The sequence below is a fragment of the Brassica napus genome, chromosome C3 (genome assembly GCF_020379485.1).
Source record: "Brassica napus cultivar Da-Ae chromosome C3, Da-Ae, whole genome shotgun sequence".
Taxonomy (NCBI): Eukaryota; Viridiplantae; Streptophyta; class Magnoliopsida; order Brassicales; family Brassicaceae; genus Brassica; species Brassica napus.
In genome coordinates, this window is record NC_063446.1 from 66,429,745 (window position 1) to 66,451,568 (window position 21,824).

At 37.1% G+C, this 21,824-nt stretch overlaps 1 pseudogene; it reads right to left on the reverse strand.

The window, feature by feature from the left end:
* Positions 1–10,211: 10,211 nt before the first annotated feature.
* On the reverse strand, positions 10,212–17,059 carry LOC106404242 (annotated as a pseudogene).
* Between the last annotated feature and the right edge of the window lie 4,765 nt (positions 17,060–21,824).

Here is a 21,824-nt window from a genome sequence, read left to right on the forward strand (position 1 = left end):
GCGCTACGGAAGTAGGTTAATTCTAATATCGTGTTTGAGTTCTAGACGGTTCTTAATATATCCCTGTGTCTTCCATTAATTGTATCTTGATTAAAAAGAAATCCCTGAGAATTCCCAATGCCCAACGTTTGTTTTAAAATAGTTTTCAAATCGTTTAAATCATCTTTTTACAACTTGTTTATGCTTTGTGACACTAGAGAAAATTAAATAAAAACCAACAAAAATATATCTTGTTTCGCTGTAGCTATTAACTTGTCTGCAACTCTACGTGTGATCATCGGTCCCTGTGGATTCGATCCCGTATTACTACTGCGTACTTTACTGTGCACTTGCAGTTAGATAATCGGGTTAAAACTCGAGACATCACTGCTCTACAAATATCGATTGACGATACCCCGTCGGAAGCATGTAAGTTTTCTCTTACCAATCATGCTAATGAGGAAGTAGTCCTAGGGGAACCTAAAGGTCAACTAAGCAACGCAATTAACCAAATCATAAATGAACATGGCACTGCAATCCCTGTTAAAATTAATTCAATCTCAAATAAATATAAAAAAAACAAAATTGCCTTTGCAAGACTACTTAATTCCTCGCAGGATCTATTCCAATAGGTCAGCCATTAAGCTACCAAAAGACGATACCAAGAAATCCAGGCTTAACCTCGAATACTTAATCTTGGTATGTCAGAACCCTTTCCGTGGAACCATCTCAGAACACCCACACGATCACATCGAAAGCCTAGAAGACATGATGATGGACGAATACAATCTCTGTAAACTCTTCTCATTTTCCTTAGAGGGAGACGCCAGAAAATGGCTAGATCAGGATCTCGGACCTGCTGGAAGGAAACTAGGAGTGTTTTCATTAACCACTTCTTCGATGAGAAGCGTTATTGGGATGTGAGGAAGAAAATATCCACATTCCGCCAAGTTCCACGGGAGTCATTCAAAAACGTTTGGGGAAGATTCAAGGATTATCAACTTGAATGACCCCACCATGATTATTCAGAACCACAGCTTATCGACATATTTTACGGAGGTGTTAGCCTACATTACCAAACCACCCTTGACACAACAAGTGAAAGGAGCTTCAGCACCATAAGCCCTGAAGAAGCAAAGCGTTTGATTAAGAATGTAGCAACGGGTAGATCCTACGAGATGATGGACGTAGAACGAGGAAGAGGAGTTGATTCCATAGATATCCCATATTTAGTTGAAATTAAAGAATCTCTGGACTCACTTCATTCAGTTCTAGCAGAGCAAATTCAAATTGGAATTTACCAAATTGACGATGATGTCCCATCTGATCTAGAACAACATCTAGATTTCATAGATAGCCCAAACCTGGAATATCGGCATCTCGACCATGACACTGATAGCTTTACCCGAAATTATGATGCTACTGTTGGATCACGCCGAGGCAGAGCGGGATTTAGATTAAACCAAGCCTTCACGGAAAATCGTAAAATGGCCACTGGCCTGAACGGAAAGATAAATATAATTTACAGTGAGCTAATGAGGAAATTCGACGCTCTAAGTGAACACATTAAGAGACTGGACGGTCAAATAGCGGAAAATGCAACTGCCATCAAAAGAGAAACATAACGTCTCCCTGGGAGAACCGACACTAACCCGAGACGTCAAGTTAATGTTGTCTTACTAAGAAGCGGAAAACGCCTTACCCCGAGCACTGTAGAAATCACTTCTGCAGAAAAACCAGCTGAAGCCGAGAAAACCGGCGAAAGTAGATCCCGGCCAATACTTCTCGATGATCCTGATCCAAGATCAAAACCTTCTCGTGAGAAAGAACAGTCCAACACCAAAAAAATCGGGAAGGCAACTATTAACCTCGATAAAGATAAGGAGGAGTCGGAAGAAGATGTAGAAATCGATCGACAAAAAGGGAATAATGTATATCGACCAACTACGATAAATATCGATCGACAAACGGGAAACAATGTCGACCGACACTCGACTCCTGCCGAACCGGCAGTAGAGAGAGTGTATAGGACTTTACCCCCCCTCTTTCCTCCCAACAAGTCATAAACTAAGCGAGAATTGGATAAAACGATTTGCAAGAAAGCATTCAATAAAATCATAGTAGAGATGCCACTAAGTGATTCCATGAAAGTATCACCCTCGATAAAGAAATATTTAAAGGACATGGTAGCTAACAGTTTCCCAACTGCAGAACATAGAGTCATGATGGTTTCAGAGAAAGTAAGTGCCATAACCCAAGGCGAAACCCCGATCAAGAGGCCTGACCCTAAAAGCTTTGTTCTAGATTGCAACGAAACAAATGTTTCCCTCGATCCTTTAGTGACCTAGGCTCCAACGTCAATTTCATGCCGAACTCAGTTGCGATAACTCTGGGGTACAACAAGTTTAAACTGACTAAAATAACTTTGGTTCTTGCTGATAGATCCGTTAGAGTGCCTGAAGGAGTACTTGATGACGACATGCCTATAAGGATTAACGATTGATAAGGATTAACGATTGTCACATACCAACAGACTTCATTGTGTTGAAATACCAGAATGAGGCAAAAGATCCCCTCCTTTTAGGTAATCATCGACGTTAAAAAGGTCGAATATGTCTAAAAATTGGAAATATTCCAATGACCTTCGATATGGAAAAACTGATAAAACATCCTTTAATCGATAACCAATCTTTTTATGTGGATGATATCTTTGAGTTGGCTGCAAAATCTTTCGTAGAATTATGCTTGGATGACCCCCTAGAAAGTGCTCACATTTACCCAAAAAGAAATGTTCAGCATAGACAGTAGGGCCGATGAATACGGGCGATTAATGGACGCAAGTGTAGAAATAGCAAATGTCGTTAACAAGAAGGATGACGATTCGAAAATCAATGTCGATTGATATTTAAAAGACGCCGTCGATTGACAACCATCCTCTCTTGAAAATTGGAACGCCGAAAAAGCACAAAAATCGAGTTGAAGCGACTGCCTGTTGGACTCAAATATGTTTTTCTTTATTATAATTCCTACCCCGTAATCGTAAACGCCAACCTGACTAACGGTTAACTTGTATTATTATTGAATAAATTGCGCAAGTATAGGAAAGTCCTAGGGTACTCTCCAGACCTGTGTATGTACCAAATTCATTTAGAAGACGATTCCAAGTGTCAGTAGAACAACAAAAGAGGCTAAACCCGAATCTGAACGTAGTTTTTTTTCCACAACAAAGAACTACTAAGAAACCACCGGATTGGAAAGCCAAGCCGGAGGTAAGGAATCAACATATAACATAGCTGAAGGAGAACTCCTCGCACCACGTGCAAACTTGTCCGCCATTGTATTTTGTGGCCTTGGAATATATCGGATCTTGAAATTAGGGAAGAAAGTCTTATTGCTGCAAAACTCCTCCATGTGTGTAGAAAAAGCTGGCTATTCTTCAGATGACGACACCATCGTCACCAGTTGAGAACAATCCATCGCAAATACTACTTTTGAGAACTGCAGGGTCTTCATTCACTCCATCGCCCAAATCAAAGTTTCACATTCTGCATGTAAAGGTGACAGGATTCGTCTTAGATTCATTGCCCCCATCATGACATCATCTGAGTCCCTCGCACGACAGTACCAACCCTGTCCGGTGAAGGAATCTTGCTCCCTCCAGGCCCCCATCAACATAGTAGACTCTTGTGAGCCCCAAAAAGAAGTAGTTAAGAAGGAAACTATTAAGCTTCTAGATGCTGGAGTCATTTACCCTATTTCGGATAGTAACTGGGTGAGACTTGTGGATGTTGTACCTAAGAAAAGAGGTATTACAGTGGTCAAGAATGATAAAGACGAACTCATTCCTATGCGAACCGTCACTGGACATCGAATGTGTATCGATTATATGAGGCTAAACGCTTCCACCAGAAAAGATCACTTTCCTTTACCAATATTACTGTTTTCTCGATGGATATTTCGAATTTTTCCAAATCCCTATACATCCCGACGATCAAGAAAAGACCACCTATACATGCCCTTACGGAACATTCGCATACCGCAGAATGCCACTCGGTCTTTGCAATGCCCCTACCACTTTCCAACATGCATGATGTCCATCTTTACATATATGATAGAAGCTTTCATGGAAGTCTTTATGGACGATTTCTCAGTCTACGGATCCAGTTTCAAAAACTGCCTCGAAAACCTGTGTAAAATTTTGGCAAGATGTGAAGAAAAGAACCTTGTTTTAAATTGGGAAAAATGCCACTTCATGGTTAGCGATTGAATCTTCCTTGGACACAAAGTATATGCTGCCGGTATAGAAGTAGATCAAGCCAAAATTGAGGTAATGACCGGTTTACCTGCACCTGCAAACGTAAAAGATGTGAGAAGTTTTCTCGAGCATGCTGGATTTTATAGGAGGTTTATACAAGATTTCAGCTAAATTGCCAGACCACTCACCGCCCCTCTATGCAAAGAAGTTAAATTTGACTTCACACCAGAATGCGCAAAAGCTTTTGAAGAAATAAAGAAAGCCTTAATAAATGCCCCGTCGTACAAGCACCTGACTGGAATCTTCCTTTCGAAATTATGTGCGATGCGAGCGATTTTCCTGTAGGAGAAGTTCTAGGCCAAAGGAGAGACAAAAAGTTACATGCTGTTTACTATGTCAGTCGAACTCTCGATGAGACACAAAGGAATTATGCAAAAACAGAAAAAGAAGTACTGGCTGTAGTTTATGCATTTGAAAAATTCCGCCAATACCTAGTCGGTTCGCGAGCCATTGTTCACACCGACAACCCTGCAATAAAATATTTAATGCAGAAGAAAGACGCGAAACCACGACTCTTGGGATGGATCCTGCTACTCCAGGAATTTGACATACAGATTAAGGACAAACGAGGAGTTGAAAACGGAGTCGCAGATCACCTTTCCCGAATACGAGTAGAGGATGACATCCCTATCGATGATTTCTTGCCGACAAAGAATGTTTACCAAACAGATTCATCATTCGTCGGTAACGTATGTCTTACATCCGAGGAGCCATCGATAGACACCGGCGAGGCTATGTCGATCGACACTCCACACAGCGGGAGCGAATAAGGAAATGGTCGGGAGTCTGCTTACACCGATCTTCATGCACTGCCGGATACCGTTGGAAGAGGCTGAGGTTGTTGACCAGCGCGTCTATATGGATACATCACACCTCAGGAGCGGACATTGTCTTAAGGACAGTCGCTTCTGGAGTTTCCGGGACGCGGATGGCACACACTTGATAGAACTACCCAGGCATTCAGTCACGGACTTCTCAGAGGGCCTCGCCAGCATCCAGTTTTACCCTGATCTACACCTCCTCCGTGACCCAGCTACCATGCCGCGCCTCTACACCATACAACGAGCTGCATGACCTCATCAGGAGTAACCAGGGGCAGCACTCCCGCCATTTCCACCTATGCCAGACATGTCTACACGTCTTGAGGGAGATTTCCAGCACGTCGTAGTTGATGCTCTTACCACCATCTGGGCTAGAGTATCGAGATGCCGCTGTTTGAGCAGGGCGAGTGGCAGAGCCGGCTCACCATCGGCCGCAGGACCATCACGCCAGCGTAGGGACGACTCTGAGGAGACCACCGACGGGACTACGGATGAGGATTAGTCCTCATATTTCTATCCCTATCTACTTATGTTTTATTTTGCTCTCATACTATTAGGATCTCTTTTCGGATTTATTCTATTATGTTATGACTTGAGTTTATCTATTGCTGATCTTTCATGTGTTTGGATTGTCTAACAGAGCTAAACTCGCTTACTAATACTCATATTGTGATGAGTTGGACCCTTCAACACGTTGCAGCCAGCACTGAAATTTTCTGTCTCCACGTCATCGATCGACAAATAGGTGCTTATGTCGATCGACGCTCGAGACAGAAGGGTACATAAATCTTTTCTCTTGTCTAACATCTAACTAAGTATTTATGATTTATTCTCTAACCAATCTTAGACTGAATATCACTAAGGACAGTGAAATTTAAGTCTAGGGGAGGTATTTACTGATACTAGTTTGTTATTTGATTCTTATTAAAATGTTTCATAAAAAAGAGTTTTATCGAGTCAAGAAGGGGACAATGAACTTCTTTAAATTTTTACTTGTTATCTAACCACTCTATAGCACCACTCTTAGACTTACTGACTGAAGAAAGTACTAGAGATACTAAAGTGGATCAACCTGTCAACTATGACAACACTTGCTGAGAATGTTTGAAAGAACCAAAGCTGACCTCCAATCTAACATGACTCAACTGCTTGTCTTGGGGCTCGGTATACATGAGATCAGATACTTCAAACAAGAATGGAAGGTAAAGCCTTGTGTAGATTTATCACCCTCTCTCTCTCTATTTCAAAATTTAGATTAGACCATTAATATATATATATATATATATATATATATAAAATAATAATCATAGATAATAATTTACGAAAAGAATTCGAACAGGACTTGGTGGCTACAACCATTGAGGCTTGATTCATAAGAATTCTATAGGTAAAGGATTTGAACATGACTTGGTGGCTACAACCATTAAGGCTTGATTCACAAAGATTCCTAGGATATAGGTCAAAAAGAAGTGAACAGGATTTGGTGGCTAAAATCATTAAAGCTTGATTCATGTAAGTCTGGGGGAGTTAATAGGTCATGGATTTTATCCATTTTCCACCATGATTTATATATGTTTTAGAGTCTTTTATATGAATTTGGACCATTTTTAGAGTAATTACAGGTTCAGGTATTTACTTAAGGAAAACGATGTATTTGGGGCAATTTAGAGACTTTTTGAAAGCTTTGCTGGAAACAGAGAAGGAGTCGATTATTGAGTCAGAATATCGACCGGCGATTACCAAGAATAATCGATCGACAGAAGGTTCTTACCATCGACGGAAGGTTCTTACCATCGATCGACAGCGAAGCCACCCGCGAGTTAATGACAAATTAGATTTCATGTTTCACAAAAGTTCCAATAATTACATCTTAAGTCTCTGGCCGACTGTTAGGCTATATTATTGGGGTTTTGTACCATTTTTAGAGGCAGACTTGCCTAGAGAGCTTTTAGACCTAGTTTGGAGAGAAGCAACCGTACTACCATTTGAGAGAGACATCTGAACTTCGTAACAGAGAAGATCTTGAACTCTCTTGCTTTCATTACTCTATTTATTGTTTCTCTTGTTATACATTTATTTAAGTATTATTCAGACCATCATAACTATGTCTCTTATGAATATGTCTGAGTAGTCTTACTGTTTGACTTAGGTTTCTCATAAGGTTGATTTATGTATTTCTAACATGAACTGTTGCTAGGGTGTTTAAAATATAGTTCTTCATCTAGTTGCTCTTAATTCTAAGTTTAGGATTGATCACCCTTTAACTTAGATCCTAGGATTAATTGAGACAAGCAATAGCTTGCCCAATACCTGAAACTAAACTAGTATGATCTAACTGACTACATACACACGAAATTTGGTCTAATAAGTTAGAGAACACTAAGAAAACCAGCTCATAAAGCTTTCTAGGAGAAGCATCGATCGACGCGACAATCGTTATGTCGATCGATATTTTGAAAGGTGTATTGATCGATATTCTTTAAGAATCATCGATCGACACTTTCTCGTGATTGATGTACGAAAGTTGAAATCCGAGATCTAGATATAGAAAATCCAATTGATTTTACCCAAGTTTGAGTTCGAGAACAATTTATATCTATAACCCCCTAATAACCCAAATAAGTTGCTTACTTATCATACCTGAGATAATACCTGAATCTAGCTATTTCCCCAACTGTTAACAACCTCAAATCAAACCAATCGAACAACTACCTTGTTCACCACTTCATTTACTGCTTAAAACCTATTTGTCTAGCTTTATTTCGAAGACTATAAATCTACTGTGTAATCCTAGAGTCTCTGTGGATTCGATCCCTAGGTACTACATCTGAACCTCTTATTTGAGAGTGTAATTCACTCTTTAGGGTAATTTGAGTGATATCACCGTAGCTACTAATGTGATGAATACATTTTCAATCAAAGTCTTTGTTAAAAGACTTTTTTGCAAGCCGTGTGTTCAAAATGCGATGAGGGCGTTTTCAGTCACAGTCTTTGTCTAAAGACTTTCTTCCAAGCCGTGGGTACTAACGTAATGAAGATATGTTCACTCACAAAGCCTTGGGTACAAATATGATAAAGAAGTTTTCATTCACAGTTTGTCTAAAGACCTTTTCTGGCAAGCCTTTGTGTTAACGCATCCGTTCCCAGTTACCAGCCTTTGTCATAATACTTTTCATAAGCCGTGGGTATAAATAAATGTGATGAAAACTTATTCAATCACAGTATCTGTCTAAAGACCTTTTTTGCACGGCGTGAGTACTAATGTGATGAAAACGTTTTCAATCACAGACTTTGTCTATAGACCTTGTGTAAGCTGTGGGTACTAATTTGAAAATTCTCAGTCTTTGTCTCAAGACTTCCTTGCAATCCAAGGGTACTAACGCATTGAATACGTTTTCAATCACAGTCTCTGTCTAAAGACTTGTTTTTAATTAAGACGTGTGTACTAACATTTTGTCAGACTTTGCATCCCCAAACATCTTTTGCTTCATAGAGCTGTGTGTAAGCAATGGATGTGGTTTAGATTTAGAGTCTTTGGCTGAAAACTTCTCTCAAACCGTACATACAAATATTGTCTAGAACCCCTTGGTAGAAAGATTTCTTGTGATCGTTATTTCACGCAACGGGGGGACAATTAGTTGTCATGACTTGTGATCGTTATTTCCATTCAACAAGTTCAAAACCAATTCATAACCTTTGTGTTAATAATCTTTCCAACGTTCTCATAGCCTTAGACATTAGTCATTTTCTATCTAAAGACTATTTTTAAGCCGATGGTTGTTTTTTGTAAGGCCGTGGGCACTAAAGAATATTTTACTTTACCATCCCCAAACATCTCTTGCTTAGGCATGCACTACCAACCAATAGTTTTTTAGAGCCATTGGGACGATCTCGTAGCATTTGTCTATAACTTTTTTTTGTAAAGCCGTTGGTCTTTTCTAAACTGTGGGTACTAATGTGATGAATACATTTTCATCACAAACTTTGTCAAAAAATATTTTTTAGACAAGCCGTGGGTACAAATGTGATGAAAACATATTCAATCAGAGTCTTTGTCAAAAGACTTTCTTGCAAGCCTTGGGTGAAGACTTCTATTTAAGCCTCTGTCTAAAGACTTCTTTTAAAAGCTGTTGGTACTAAATGGTCTTTGTCTACAGACCTTTTTTACAAACCGTGGGTTACTAGAGTATGTTTTACTTTTAATTCCCAAACATCTCTTGCATAGACATGCCCTACCAACCAATAGTATCTAGGGAGATGTTTTAATTTTCCTCTGGGACTAAACTTCACACAACATGGACTCGGGACAATGTCCCCAAATAAGAATCTGGCAGAACACTATTAGATTAGTGTCTGCCTATGATCTTTTTTGGAGTTTGATATACTATAAGAGTGTCTACCTAATCTCTTAGGTTTGATAAAACCAAAAACATAATGACTAACGCAGTAAAAGAACTTACCTGTTTTATGATGCTACTTCCTCGGCCATTCAACTCAAAGATTCACAGAATCTGTCAATAATGGTTTCTCCACACCCACATACTCTGTAAACAAAGAGAAAACAAAAACAGAGAGAGGCTAAAGTGATCTGTAATTCTCCACTTGTACAAAGAATATATAAGCAATCGGCACAAAGAATCGGCACAAAAAACCCTAAGAAGTCAAGAACCGTGGAAACATTTCCCCTGGGTAATCACTTTATTTATGCATCGCAACGGATACATTTTTAATCGGAAGGTGATTCTTTTCCCACGTGTCACGATTTTAATCACACTGATTTAATTTTCTCCCCCTAGGTTTTGCCTATCCTGAAAATTAAATGAGTTTCAAATGCAGGCTTAACAGAATTTTAGATTAGGCCCAGTAAGGCCCACTATTTCAAATATTTGATTTTCTTTCCGTCTTTTTTCTTTTGTCGATAGATTTTCTAAGAAACTATTTAACAACTTGAAATTTTAATCCTTATAGCTTTTGAGATTTTTTATGGAGGAAGATTGCATCGACAAATCAACTGTAAAGTTAAAAATTCTAGACCATCACTGTTCATTTCTGTCAATGTTAGTTTTTGTCACGGTGTTGGCATAATCTTTAGTCTATGACAACAACTTCATCAAATTACAAAAAAAATGTGAGGTCATATACATTGTAACAAAAGATTATTGATACACAACAAACAAACAAATCTTTAGTAACTTCTCAGTCTAACAACTGGAAAATTTTCACATATCTTTGTTTCTTCTTGTTCTTGGCCAAAACAGACCTGAAAAGAGAGATAAATACAAAGAATGAATTTGTTTGAAGTCTTCTCATCTGAATAAGGCTTGAAGTTCTTCAAGCTTTTTCCCTTTGGTTTCAGAAACCATAGAGCCACAAACACCACTGTGAATGCACCAGGCTAAGAGCAAGTTTGCAGTCATGGTGATCAACAAAGAGAAGAACCAATTAGCTAAAGTTGCTATGCTTCCAACTAAAACCTTTATGTTCACAGAGAAGATCTGTTTTATCACAACAACAATAAAGTAATCAAAAGGTTGTTTAATGAGTTGCTCAGCATATTGTGCATGTCTGAATCAGGAGACACAAATCCCTAAAACAGAGAGATGTAAAACTCAAAAAGTCAAACCTCAGGATTGGTGGAGAAGATAAAACAATGGTGTTCAGGGAAGTTAAGGCTGATCGTCATCCCAACCGAAGAGATTTAGAAAACATTTCCATTTGCTTTATTAGTTTTAAAAGAAAATTCCTTAAAGAGATGAAACTAATGAACTGATACGATAAGTAGAAGCCTACGACCTGCTTTGTCCACCAACCATGCTGATATTGCAGTCGCCACTACTCGCTGTAACTCCTATAATTAAAAACATCAAAACATATATGAAATTATGTAACCATATGAAACAAGAAACATCACATGTTCTTAAGGCAAGGTCCTACCTGCAGATTCAAAGATTGTACTAGAATAAAACAGGACACCATTGATTCCACCGAGTTGTTGAAGTACATGCAACCCTATACCAACCAATTTTGCACACACAACAAAATAAAACTGGAGTTTAAGATAAATGCTTCCTATGGTATAAAAAGTATTAATTAAAGGGAAGATCTATGCACCCTAAGACGGAAATAGTATCTCCTACGCTTGAGATCTACAAACCGAACTGTAGATGATCTCTTTGTAGATGATGCTACAGATCTCTGCACATTTGAATAAAAGTGTTTAAACATCCTTCTTCTTGCTAATTTTTTGAAACCAAGAACATTTTCAGTGGTAATATTAGCTTTATCTCATTAACCTCAACGGTAATATCCGTCTCAAATCCCCTAAAAACTTTTATGAAGTCTCAAAATCATGTGTCATACTCATTTTTGCCTACATTAAACGCAAAAATGTACCATAAGAGTATATTAACCATAAGATGCACTGAGATTGTAAGCCGTACCAGCCAGCGAGGGGATTCAGGGATGAAAAAGGAATACAATCAAGACAGTGCTTAAAGCATACAAATAAGAACAATTGGTCTCAGGCTTTTACCAAAAACTGCTAGAATTATCCATGGAACAAAGAGGCCAAGCAAGTAAACCAGTATTATTCCAATTGTTACGGACAGCTACAGAAAAATATTAGATAGTTAGCATAGAAGAGTTGGAGGTTCATCAAAACACAAAAGATGAATTAGTTGGTGAGACTTTAAAACTGGTTAACTGAACCCAATCCTCCTCTCATGTTTTGTGGAGCTATCTCAGCGATATATACCAGCACCTAAGACCATTTGAGAAAGAGTTGCATAAGTACACCAAACGTGTTCTATTCATAAGCAAGAACAAACTAGATGAGTTCAGTGGTTACCGTGTAAGAGATGATACCAACACCAAAGCCTTATAAAAGCCGTCCCCTGTACAGAAAAGAAGTATCCTACAAAACCAGATATGGAGTCAACCAACCAACATGTTCAGAAGCTGAATGAAGAAATTGGATGACAACAGATGCTCACTTTCGCAAATGACATGCATATCCATCCAATGATATTGGGGATTGCAGAATCATCAGAGACTATTCACCAAAAGACTTCAAGAAAAAAACAAGAAAGAAGAATTTATTACTAATAATCAAGAATCAGCAAAAGAATATTACCCCTTTTCTTCCAATGTATTCAGCGATCTGACCACTAGCAATTGCACCAACCATAGCACCCACATTGGACAGAGAACCAAACACAGAGTACTAATACATGGAGAGCAAGAGAACAAAGTCAAGAGATTATCAAACAAGCCCATTATAGAAACCAGACAACACTAGATAGAGATAGGTCTGTTACCTCAGATACAGTTAAACCAAGATCTTTGGTGATTGCAGCTTGAGTTGGAGAAGAATAACCAGATTGAACAAAACAGAGTTTCCCATCAAAAGGTCAAACCTCTGAAACAAAAAAGTCAAAAAGTTTGGATATTTTTCTTACAGTGAATCCGAATTGAACAGGACCAAGAGCAACCAGAGCCCGGCTCTTGACCACAACAACAGGGCTGTTGCCCTGGGTCCATGGGTCCAGAAATATTTATGTGTCGTTTTATTAATTTTAAGGGTCCATTTCAAATTGTTAAACTATAAAATATTTGATAAAATTATGATAAAGGGCCCATAATTAACTAAAACTAAGTCATATATAACAAAACAAAACCCAAAAAATCTGTATGTTTCACCATTTTATAATTTTCCCGATGAAGATAATTCTATTGGTTTAACTTATTAATGAAATGCAATTAGTAACAATAAAACGATATAAAGCAAAAGAACGATATCTTATCCCGATGAAAATAATTCATCTGCTAGACAAAATAATCCATCTGCTAGAAAAAAATTTGTTAGAATGAATATTCATTTATCTTTCTAACATAAAATAAAATAGTATAATTAAATAATGAAGAATGATAAATAAAAACAAAAAAATTACCAAATGACAAATGAGATACAGTGCTAAAATTTTTGCTTTAAGTTATACTATCAATATAAGCAAATAATACAATATAAAAATTAAAAACATAGCTATTTTTAAATACATTTTTTGAACTAATAGTTATTCTTAAATTTAATCAATTGAAAAATGAAAAAGAAAACTTCCACGGTTGTGCGGGTTAAATTCTAATAAATATTGTTTGGTCAATAAAATTCCATAGTCAAAATTTTATCTAGCGTATAGTAAGCATAAGCAGTCAAATTATATAATGCATAATATAATGGTCTAATGTTGTGTATGGCAGTCCCCTTAATCTGATTAGGGCATCGCTCAAACCACAACATGGTTTCCTCAATTCATAGCTCACTGTACCTTTCTCCGTGATCCAAACCGCATCTTACTCCTCTCTTTGATAGCTTTTATAATCTCTCTCCCAATATCGCCGCTCAATTCTTCTTCAATAGCAACCACTGAAACTTTGAGAAGCTGAGACATGACTAAGTCGACTTTGTTGTAAACTGCATATCAATCCTTCTCAAGACTTGAAATCAGTAAAGAACCAATATGAATTACTTATGTTGATTTCATGCACTTAAATTTGGGGAGGATGCTTTAATATCATCAAACTGGATATGAGGAAAAATAAGAAAAGAAAAAACAGCAGCCAATGCAAATATGATACCACGTCCTTTTTAGTTGTGGTATCTCTTCTAGCACCCAATGTTTCATTGTGAAAAAATGGACATGGCTAGCTGTCTTTAAGGGAAACATGCAGTTTGATGGTTGAATGTTAATCATGAGATGTATAAAAGTGTGTGATATGGACATCTGTTCAGGTATCAGTAAAAAGCAATCACATTCACATGACTTCTTCACTACAAGAAATGAATTATTAATTTCAACAAGCAATCAAAGCTTTTTAATGCTTGCTAGGTTGTAATGTAGATTACTTCAAATATGTAACATGAGATTTTAAGAGGTTGATAAACCATGTGATGGATCTTTACAATTTAATATATGAGATTTTTATCTCTAGAGACACTTTCTCACGTATCAATTACACTACAACACACTTACCACTTGAGACACACTTTCCCTTGTAGAAATGATTCTTATGACCTTAAACTAAAGAAAATAGAACATTTCACTTTCTTTCCATCACACAAATCTCTCTCCTCTTTTTATTTCACTTTATTGTTTTTCTTATCACACCTTATGTTTTCATTTACTTTTATCTCAAATTCTAAAATATATTAAACAAAAATAATTATCATAATAAATTATATATAAAATTCTCTATCTTTTAAGATCCATTTTCATATATATAGTATATATATATTAATGTGCAAACAAAATTAAATGTGGACGTGGACACCAAAACTTGGATAATAGAATTATAGATTAGATGTGGACATGAACATCTTAAAACGGAGGTCGTTGGTTGACACGTTTAAAAGCTTATTTCTTTGCTATAGTCTTCCGAAAGGAGGAACCTACCATACCATGTTTCCACCGTTACTTCCCACTGTCACCCATCGAGTTCCGGTTCTAACTCAATAAAGATCTCATATTTTGAACTGTTGTACACCGATTTGCTGGAGACTTTCCACGTGACCACATCCAATCAAACGCAACTAGCTCTCGATCTTCGATAAGACAACTCGATTAAAGTTGTCTTATCCATTGGAGCTCGGTCACAGTTGTCTTATCGGAGATCAAGAGCTAGTTGTGTTGGATTGGATGTGGTCATCGGGGAAGTCTCCAGCAGATCGGTGTACATCAAATAGAAAGATAAAACCGTTAGAGAGTTGGAACCAGAACTCGATTGTGGTGGTGACGACGGCGGTCCTCTGAAACTCGTGCTCACCACTCCAATCCGCCGTGCTTCTCCTTCTTCATTGTGCCGAGCTTGGGATTTCAAGCTTCGTCGTTGTCTGTTCAAAATCATCAAGAAGATGTGATCTCACATCTCTTATACATAAATTATTATATTTTAAGTTGAAAAATATTGGTGATTAGCAGATGAAAAATCATCAACGAAATTTTGTTCACATTATAGAAAAATAATGTCCACATGAACTTGTATCTATATTTATATCATCCACATTTATGGGTCCACTTTTTCAATGACCCGCATTTCTTTGTTCACATTTTCACTAACCCACATTTTTCATTTTTTTAATTTTCCTATCCATCTACATATATTGCGTACATGTCAAATTTCTTTAAGATTTCAAATTTGTAATAGTAGAAGTAAACCACCATACATATTCTTTGCTTTTCTTTGATTTATATGTCCAGAAGTTACTAATCATCCACAATTCGTCACAACTTGTCATTCACAATTCGTCACAACTTTTCATCCATAATTCGTCGTCCACAACTCGTCATTTTCCACAAGGGAAAATTTGTCAAAAATACACCTAGGTCCCACCAGAAAGTGCCTCACATGTGGGAAGTGACTCTCAATGTAAAGAAAATACAAAAAGTGTTCTTATGTGTAATCAACTCTTAATATATATATATAAATGATGAATATATTATATATATCTATGATCTCGTAAATATTCCTTAAAATTGTCAAGTCTAACCAAATCTCTCAATATCGCCGCTCAATTCTTCTTGAATAGCAACTTGTCATCCACAATTCGTCGTCCACAACTCGTCATTTTACACAAGGGCAAATTTGTCAAAAATACACCTAGGTCCCACCAGAAAGTGCCTCACATGTGGGAAGTGACTCTCAATGTAAAGAAAATACAAAAAGTGTTCTTATGTGTAATCAACTCTTAATATATATATATATATATAAAAGATGAATATATTATATATCTCTATGATCTCGTAAATATTCCTCAAAATTGTCAAGTCTAACCAAATCTCCCAATATCGCCGCTCAATTCTTCTTGAATAGCAACCACTGAAACTTTGAGAAGCTGAGACATGACTAAGTCGACTTTGTTGTAACTGCATATCAATCCTTCTCAAGACTTGAAATCAGTAAAGAACCAATATGAATTACTTATGTTGATTTCGTGCACTTAAATTTGGGGAGGATGCTTTAATATCATCAAACTGGATATGAGGAAAAATAAGAAAAGAAAAAGCAGCAGCCAATGCAAATATGATACCGCGTCCTTTTTAGTTGTGGTATCTCTTCTAGCACCCAATGTTTCATTGTGAAAAAATGGACATGGCTAGCTGTCTTTAAGGGAAACATGCAGTTTGATGGATGAATGTTAATCATGAGATGTATAAAAGTGTGTGATATGGATATCTGTTCAGGTATCAGTAAAAAGCAATCACATTCACATGGCTTCTTTACTACAAGAAATGAATTATTAATTTCAACAAGCAATCCGAGCTATTTGATGCTTGCTAGGTTGTAATGTAAATTATTTCAAATATGTAACATGATATTTTAAGAGGTTGATAAACCATGTGATGGATCTTTACAATTTAATATATGAGATTTTTAAAAGACGATGTGATCCACAATTCGTCGTCCACAACTCATCATTTTCCACAAAGGCAAATTTGTCAAAAATACGCATAGATCCCACCAGAAAGTGCCTTACATGTGGGAAGTGACTCTCAATGTAAAGAAAAGACAAAAAGTGTTCTTATGTGTAATCAACTCTTAATATATATATATATATATATATAGATGAATATATTATATATCTCTATGATCTCGTAAATATTCCTCAAAATTGTCAAGTCTAACCAAATCTAACAAGATAAAGAAGATGGAAGAAGAGTTTCAATTCATATTTTCCTTGTGATACCAGTTGGCACACCATAACAGACCGGCGAAGCCCCAATCAAGTTTGGCAGCATACACACTTTTCAGCCGCAGCTATGAATGAACCGATTTTGTGTCCATGCTTGAGGTTGCACTCAAGCTGCCTTGACTCATCAACATTCGATTGAGATGACTTCTTAGGCGACGACGGTTTCCTTGTATTCTTGTTGTTGCCTTTTAGGTTCATGGCTGCAAATTCATTAGCTAATGACTGTCACTGGCTGCAACCACTCTCTGAAGAAGATAACGAATCTGACCTCTCTCTCAACCAAGCCTCCAACAAAGCTTTCCCATACCGATAAATGTCTTGGTCCTAAAACGATGGTTAGGATGAAACCTGAAATATTCTGCAAAATGTCAAGAAATATGACAAGACGATGGTTAGGACGAAACCTGTATCCATTTTCTTATTTTTCTTCGTTCACCAAAATTTTCAGTCTTTCTATGTTTTCTTCTCTTCTTCTTTTAACATATCAATCAGTTATACATTTATATATACATGTATTGTTGATTTATATTTTGTGGATAAGTACGAGAATTTTGGAAAGTCTAGATTTTCTTATTAAGTACCATTAATTAACTAGTAAAATTTGGAAAGTCTAGATTTTCTTAGGTTCAAGACCTTATATTTATATAAAGATTTATATCCTAAAATGTAGATACACAAAATATACGATCATATCCAACCATAAAATATGTACATATTTCGAATACCCTCTCTCAAGTTAAAGAGTGTAGGTTTCAAACTCCTATCTTGATAAGAAATGCTCTAAACGCATTCTTACCTAGTGCCTTTGTCAAAATATCAAAAAGTTGTATTTTCTCGAAACATGTTTTGTTGTAACAAAATCTCTTACGATCTTATAGATGAAATGATAATTAATTCCAACATTCTTTGTCCTTTCATGGAAAATGAGATTAGTTTCCATATGAATTGTTGAAATGTTATCATAATGAACCGTAATTGATTTGTCAAAGCAGACGCCAAATATAGTCAATAAATTCTTCAACCAAATCAACTCTTGAATTGTATCCTACATTGCCTTGTATACTGCCACTACAAGAAAACATATTTTTCACGAGGGCAATATTCCTTGTTAATTCGTCGTAAAGGGGGTGTTACGACGAATTAACATCGAAAACCGTTTCGTTGTTAAACGTCCGTCGTAACAGAGGTTTCGTCGTAAACACGTGGTAACGTTTACGAGGAAAGCTTTCCTCGTAAAACGGAAGGAAACATTTCGTCGTAAACAAGACGTAACATTTCGTCGTAAACTAGACGTAACATTTCGTTGTAAAGTACTCGTATTATTTCGATGTAAACTCCATATAACATTTACGATGATTTTACAATGATGCCCATGTAAGCTCCACGTAAACCTTATGACGATGTTACTAGGATTTCGTTGTAAATTCCATGTAAACTGTACAACGAATTTACATCGTTTCTTACCATTTAATATTAATCAAAAATAAAAAATATTATTTAATATTCGAAATTTTAAATATAAAATGAAATATGAAAATCAGAACATATTTTTAAAAACTTTAAAAATCATAACATAATATTTAAAATCATAATACAAAACGAAACAAATAAAAAAGCTCCTACATATTATCGAAGTAGTCGGTGGCGGTGCTCGGTTGAGAACGGTCTGGATCGGCATCTTCAGGATTCCGTATTGGCATCCCGAGAGCTGCTCGTCTCTCATTTAATGCTCTCTGCATAGTCAGGTTTCCCATCGCCATCACGTCCAACAGATCTTCAAGAGAGTCTAAATGATCCTGCTGGCTATCCATCCGAGCTCTCATTTGGGAGTTCTCTTCATCCCATCTCGAAGCGCATGACGAAGTTGCCATAGCAACTTCGTTAACAGAACCTATGCCCACTGTCCGTCCCTTCTTTCTAGGAGCCACCTATAAGAACATATTAATATAGTTAAAATTTATTAAATAGTTTAATTTATTTAAATAAATTTATAAAATTTTACCTCTTCGAAGATCCTGTCGACCTCTTCGGTGGTCAGTTTGACGGGTAATCCATCGGGAGACTGCTGAGTTAATTGCGTCTCCCGCCCTTCAACCCGAGAAGCCACTGCGTTGAAGAGTTTCTCGGATGTCGGATCCACAAAAATCCCGTCTGATGTGGTTTGCGTCATCTTAGTTTTTTTCTGATTCTGTGAACCATGGGCAAATGACCATCTTTGTCCTTCGTTCTTCGGGAAGCGGAGCACGAGTTGGCCTTACGGATCGAAGAGGGTAGATTCCAAAAGGCGATGAGATCATCACATACATCCTTCGTGAGCTCGGTGGGCTTTCTGTCATAACCGTAGATCTCCCACTTCCCCTTCCAATCGGAGACAGTGTTGCAAAGGTGGGTCTTTGTCTTTGCAACAAATTCCCTCTTCACCCTCTCGATGATTCCCAAGGACCAGTGCCACCTTTGCTAAAACAACCAAAATTGAAAAAATTAAAATAAATAATTAATTAGATATAAATATTTAATTAGATGTTTAAAAAAATATTTATTACCGCAAAATATTTAAACCAAGTCGTCTTAACGTGGTCTGGAGTCTTGCTCCAATTCGGATAGGCTCCGTCGTAGTAGCCCTTGATCGTCTCCGACACGCTCCGGCCAACACGGTTGTTTGCCCCAAATCTGAAAAGAGAACCTAATTGTTAAAAAAAAACTAATTGAAATTTAATGTACTAAAAAAATAATAAGTTACCAATAAGTTCCCGACGATCTATCGGGATCCAAAACATCCAAGCCCTCTCGTCCAGTCTGGGCGAGCAAATCCTCCACTGTATATCTCGCGTATGGGGCGGATTGAGGCACACGAAAATCTGGATGAACTGCAACTGCTGGGACAGGCTGAGGTGCAGCGGCTGGAGGAGGAGGAGGTGGAGGCCTATGAGGTGGAGGCATATGATATGCAGGAGGAGGACTCCAAGAAACTCTTTGGGATGTCTGAGAGTCCGGAACTGCCTCGGAAGATGATGGACCGGAAGAAGATGTCCCGACACCATCATAAACATATAAGAGTAAGTAGGTGCTACTGGCTTTCTACCCATCTAAATTTTTTAAAAAAATTACACTTACTTTTATCAATAACGACATAATTTAGAAATATTATTCTGATACCTAACTAATCACTTAAACTAATTACCTATACTAACCACTTAAACTAATTACAAATACTAACCATATAAAACATATTACCTATACTAACCACCTAAAACTAAACAAATTTTGTTTAAAAAAATTAGAGACAGGGAGAGGTAACCCTAGAGGAGTGGAGAGGGATTTGGGAGGAATTAATGAGCAAAGCTCGTTCTGAGGCGTCGCCTATATATTAGAAAAGGCATTCCTCGTAAAGTCATCGTAAAGTTACGATGAAGTTACCAGGCCCGCGTTTTTTCATTTACGATGAAATTACCAGGCCAGCTTTTTTCATTTACGACGAATTTACCATGCCCGTGTTTTTAAAGTTACGACGAATTTAAGTGGAAAATGTACGACGAATTTATGTGGACAAGGTTACAACGAATTTACGTGGACCGAGTTACGATGAATTTACCAGGTCCGTGTTTTTGTTTATGACGACTTTACGAGTCTTAACCCTAAACCCCGAAACCTGAAAACCTAAACCCCAAAGTTACTTATCTTATAATATCATCATCTTCTTTACATCTTCTTCCTCTTTATCCAATTTAAACCCTAAACTCCAAATTAATAATTTTTAAACCAAAAAAAAACATATTATATAAAAAAACATATGTTACACATAGATTTAAATGATAAAATGATTAAAAAAACTATTTGATACTCCTACATTAAAATGAGAAAATGAAATAAGAAAAATAACATTTGTTACATAGATTACATCATTCTGAATCGTTTTCATTCTCATCAAGATCAGTACAATGATCATCGTCGCTTCCATCAAACTCGTCTTCACGTGCTTCATCTGTTACATCTTCGGGAAGAACTTCATATTTTTGGTTTTCCGGGTCGATCAGAAGAATTTCATTAAGTTGTTGATCAGGTACATCAACTTCATTGATAGTGTCTTCTTCTTGCAAATGTGGTTCTTCTCCAACAACAATTCGTCCACGAGGTATAATTTTTATAACAGCTAACCAATTTATCCCAGAACTGCGAAGGCGAGGGTATGGAAGGAAGCTAACTTGCTCGGCTTGAGAAGCTAGGATGAAAGGCTCGAACTTGTTGTATCTTCTCCCATAATTAACATACACAACACCAAATTTGTTAACCCGAACACCTCGGTTCACAACGGGGTCGAACCATTCACATTTGAAGAGGACTCATTTTAGCTTCAATAACCCCGAAAATTTGATTTTAATAATCTTTTGCAAGATCCCGTAAAAGTCTGTTTCGCCTTTCACACATATTCCGTAGTTACTTTTTGTCCGATGTCTCCCATACTCGTATGTGTGAAAGATAAAACCTCTTGTGAAATACATAGGTGATGTGGTGACCTTTGCTACTGGACCTGGACCAAATCGTGAAACTATACGAAGTAATATGGATCGTCATACTCAACCTACAAAAAGCATCACCGTTAAAATTATTATAGCATCACTATTAAAATGAGATATATATATACTTGTGATTTTAACCACTTGACAAAGTGCTTATCTTTCCGTGCGTCAACCTCAGTTGAGGATATTCCGATTATTGCTTCTTCAACTTGAGATACAATAATGCTGCAAATAAAATGAATGCATTAGAGCATATATAATTAACATTTTCATATAATTAACATTCACAAGAATATTTACCTCTCAAAGGAACGGATTACTGCATTCTTGCAGTTGAGCAAAATATAAGTGTGGGCACTATGCTTACCTTTTTCACATGACCACCATACTTCTTTCAGTTTACCACCAAACCGTCCAATTTGACAGAAAATGTCAGGAACACCATC